The 4,551-nt window shown below is 46.6% G+C and overlaps 1 protein-coding gene across 5 annotated transcripts in view; it reads right to left on the reverse strand.

Annotated features, from left to right (window-relative positions):
* The window catches only part of CSNK1E (casein kinase 1 epsilon), a 37,473-nt gene extending 33,854 nt beyond the window's left edge, over positions 1-3,619 (reverse strand). For 2 of the 5 annotated variants that reach the window (XM_077762117.1, XM_077762119.1), the window contains exon 1: positions 3,551-3,572. The gene's annotated coding sequence lies outside the window, so the exon portion shown is untranslated. Of the gene's footprint in view, positions 1-3,550 lie in introns of all 5 variants that reach the window. The other 3 variants (XM_077762116.1, XM_077762120.1, XM_077762113.1) reach the window with 3 other exon arrangements.
* Positions 3,620-4,551: the final 932 nt, after the last annotated feature.

Raw genomic sequence — 4,551 nt, forward strand, 5'->3', positions numbered from 1 at the left:
GCTTCCAGGCCCAGCCCCGGCTTCCAGGCCCCGCCCCGGCTTCCCGGCCCCCAGGCGTTGGTGATTGTCGTGCTTGCAGGGTGAGCAGCTGGGGACACTCCTCCCGACCCGCACGCCCCACGGTGGGCGGAGCCCCCAGCCGTCAGCCTCACGAGCTAGAGGGAGCCTCCAAGTGCAACCCCGGAGGTGGGGGGGCTGAAAGGGGAGGTCCTACTTTTCCATAGCGAGGGTCCCTTTGAGAAGCCTGGAAAGAGCTGGGATCCCTACTGCCCCCTAACCCCACCTCTCCACCTCCACCCCCGATTTACTTGGGACTGTTGGGTCCGCAGGTTCCAGGTTCAAATCACCTGGGGTAAGGAATGACGTCCGAGGGACAGAAGGAGTCTCTGCTTCCTCCAGTATTTTTCTTCTCTTTGTACCCCACTCTCTAGTGCTTCCCCAGGGCCCTTCTTCCGACCCCTTTTCCTAAGGAAACCAGAATGGGGGGGGGGGTATGACGAGTAACCAAGAAATGTGGTTCCAGCCCTTGGGGGTTAGGAAAAGGTAATCTGGCATCTGACACCTGTAGTCAGAAAACTATTTTCATCTACTTTATATCATGTGAGATTGCTTATATTTGGCAAAGTTCTGTATTGGAAATGCCAGCCTGCTGGCGGTGGCAAAAATAAAGGGCACCGCTTCTTTGAAAAGGTGATTGGGCTTCATCTATCCAGAGCTTTAAAAACGTGCTCACCTTGGACGCAGCAATCCCATTTCTTCTTCTTCTTTTTTTTAATGTGTATTTTTTGAGAGGGAGAGAGGGACAGAGAGAGTGGGAGACACAGAATCTGAAGCAAGGCCCTGGCTCTGAGCTGCCCACAGTGGGGGTTCGAACCCACCAACCAGGAGATCATGACCTGAGCAGAAGTCAGGCGTTTCACCACTGAGCACCTCAAGCAATTCCATTTCTGAAAATCTACCCAAGGAAGTAATTCAGAATACATGTTCATCAAGGGGTTCTTATAGTTTTATTTATTTGTTTGTTTGTTTACTGGGGTGTTCTTTATAATGGTGAAAATTGGAAGTAGTCTAGCTATCCAAAACCCTGGGGCAGGGGTGGCCAGCACAAACACACACACTGGAATATTACACAGCCATTAAAAGGGGTGTTTACAAACAGCTTCTAATAATATGAGGAAATGTGTTATAATATTACAAGAAGAAAAGCAGGATGTAAAAGTGTCGACAGCAGGGTTACAATTGCAGTCAAAAGCAGAACACAATCTTATGCACAGGAAGGAGCCTAGAAAGAAAATTCTCACTGTGGTTCTTTCTGAGTGGGGACACTATGAGCTTTCTTTTTTATCCTGCTGTTTTCCTGCATTTTCTTCTAATGGGCTTATACCACTTTTATAAAGCTCCTTTATGTCAGTGCTTATTCTTTATTTTTGAGAGAGAAAGAGAGAAACAGAGTACGAGCGGGGGAGTGGCAGAGAGAGGGAGACACAGAATCCGAAGCAGGCTTCAGGCTCGGAGATGTCAGCACAGTGCCCAACATGACCCTCAAACTCACAAACTGTGAGATCATGACCTGAGCCGAAGTCGGCTTGAAAGAGAGGACTTTCTCTTAACCACCTGACCCACCCAGATTCCCCAAAGCTCCTTTATTTCATAAGATGTTCTCATTAACTGAGCACTTATAGAATCTAGCATAAGCCCCTTTCACGTAATCCTTGCAATAGTGCTGGTAGGAATTACTATTTTTCTCGGGTTACAGATGAGGAAACCAAGGTCTGAGAGGTTGTTTCCCAAGGTCAGAGACCCTTCCTCTCTTTCAAGGCCAAGGGGCACTTTTAAGCACCCTGCTGATTAGCCACTGGGCTGAAAGGGCCACCAGCTTCAGTTGGGCTAAAGGGAGCCAGGGAAAGGGTTTGTCCCCCCTTGGGGTTCAAGAGGAGGCTCACTGAGTCGGAACCACAGAGCCTCAGCATACCCTCCTTCCTCCCTGTGCCTGGGTCCTTCCCTCCTGCCTGGGAGACTCTGAGGCTGGCTCACACTGGTGGGACCCAGGGAAGATAGAGCTTTCCAAAGACCAAGCTCCAAAGTTGTAGCCTTAATATAGTTTTCTGATTATAAAAGCAACATGTATTTCTTATAGAAAATTGACGAAGTCAATCAAACATAAAGAAGAAAGCAAAAACCGATCCCTTTATTGCTTTACTTTTTATTACAGATGTTTTTTAAGTTCATTTATTGATTTATTTGTAAGTAATCTCTGCACCCAATATGGGGCTCGAACTCATGACCCTGAGATCAAGAGTCTCATGCCTCACTGACTGAGCCAGCCAGGTGCCCCTAGATATTTTAAATAATACTAAAAAGTAGAGGGAATATAGTGTAATAAACCCATATACCCATCACGGATTTTCAACAAACATCAACATTTTCCATTCTTGTTTCATTTATCCCTCACCTGCATTTTGTTGAAGGGAATTCCAGATATATTATTTCACCTATAAATACTTCAGTAATTATCTCTAGCAGATCAAGACTTTATAAAACTACAACAACAGCAACAACACACACACACACACACACACACACACACACACAATACCATTATTACACTTAGCAATAGTAACACCACTGATTTCATTAAATTGCTTACTAGGCAATCCATGTTCAAATTTCCTTAATTTGCCTCCAAAATGTCTTTTTCCTGGGGCACCTGGGTGGCTCAGCTGGATAAGTGCCCAACTCTTGATCTGGGCTTAGGTCATAATCTCCCAGTCCATGATTTTGAGCCCCGTATCGTGTTGGGCTCTGTACTGACCATGTGGAGCCTGCTTGGGATTTTCTCTCTGTGCCCCTCCCTCTCACTCTGTCCCTCCCCCCCAAAATAAATAAGTAAACTTTTATAAATTGTTTTCACATTTATTTATTTTTGAGACACAGAGCAAGACAGAGCACAAGTGGGGGGGGGGGTGGCAGAGAGACAGAGGGAGACACAGAATCTGAAACAGGCTCCAGGCTCCTAGCTGTCAGCACAGAGCCCGACGCGGGGCCTGAACCCACTGACCACGAGATCATGACCTGAGCCGAAGTCAGACGCCCAACCAACTGAGCCACCCAAGCACCCCATAAATAAACTTTTTAAAAAGTCTTTTTCCAGTTGGTTGGTTTGTTTGAATCATGAGCCACAGGAGGCCTACCTATTCTATCTGGTTGATAGATCTCTTCAATTTCTCTCTCTCTCTCTCACTGAACTATAATTTATATACCATAAAATTAACCATTTTAAAGTGTGCCATTTGGTGGCTTTTTGTAGATTCACATGGTTTGCAACCATTCCCCCCACCTAATCCTCCAACATTTTTATCACCCACCAAAAAAAAAACCCTTACCCACTAGTAGTCACCCCCACTTCTGCCCTCCCCCAGCCCCGGGGGACCAGTAATCTACTTCTGTCTTTTGCCCGCAGGAGATAGTTCATACAAACGAGATCGTACATTATGAGACCTTTTGTGTCTGGCTTCCCTTAGCATAATGTTTGCAAGTTTCAACCACCTACCTGGTGTCCGTACTTCATTCCTTTTTATGGCTGAATAGTATTCAGGACTGGGTTTCCTGGTCCAGAGTCAGTTGATCGCATCCCTGCGGTGTCTTTTAACAAGTTCCTCTATCCCCTATGTTTCCTATAAACTGGTCATGGGAATGTAGACTCTAGAGGCTGGAGACTTGATGGGATTTGGACTCAATGAGTTTATCTGGCACATTCCACAGCGGACGCTGTATTTTCCTGGTGCACAACAGCAGGAACTGCACTGTGTCAGACTCTCCCACTTACTAGCAACGGTGAGGATGGAAAGCGGCTTGAGGTACTGTTAGCCTTGTCCGTTAGAAAGTTACCCATCAACATTTGACCCATTTGATTTTAGCAGCATCCATTGATAATCACAGCCAAAGTCTGCATGGGAGGGGCAGAGAGAGAAGAGAGAGAGAATCCCAAGCAGGCTCTGTGCTGTCATCGCAGAGCTTAAGGCAGGCTTGACTCATGAACCATGAGATCATGACCTGAGCCCAAGTCAGGTGCTTAACCAGCTGAGCCAGGTGCCCCTGATCTCCCTTTTCAAATGAGGAAACTAAAGCCCAAAATGGTGAAGAAACTTGCCTTTCTTTGATGAGTCATTTGGTAATTCACGTCAGGAGATTCGAGATGACAGATAAATGAGAAAACTCAGTTCTTGCTCTGCTAAATATAGACACAAACAAGGTAAACAGAACCAGAAGAGAAAAAGACTCAGGAATCATGGAAGGCTTCCCAGAGGAAGCATCACTGGATCTGGGCCTTTGAGTACGTGTAGGAGTTTGCTGTGGGGAGTAAAGGCAGCGGAATGAGCCCGCCATATGAATAAGGCCTGAGGTGTGACTTGGACTGTGGTCAAAGACTCCATGCCTCACCGGGGACACAGTCTCACAACGTGTCTTTGGGAAGGAGGAAGGGAGAGGGTGTGGTCTGGCCCATCACGTACTTAGAATATGCAGGCTTATTACAGAGTGGAGTCCAAAGAG

This window comes from Crocuta crocuta, unplaced genomic scaffold (genome assembly GCF_008692635.1).
Source record: "Crocuta crocuta isolate KB4526 unplaced genomic scaffold, BGI_CrCroc_1.0 scaffold193, whole genome shotgun sequence".
NCBI classification, from domain to species: domain Eukaryota; kingdom Metazoa; phylum Chordata; class Mammalia; order Carnivora; family Hyaenidae; genus Crocuta; species Crocuta crocuta.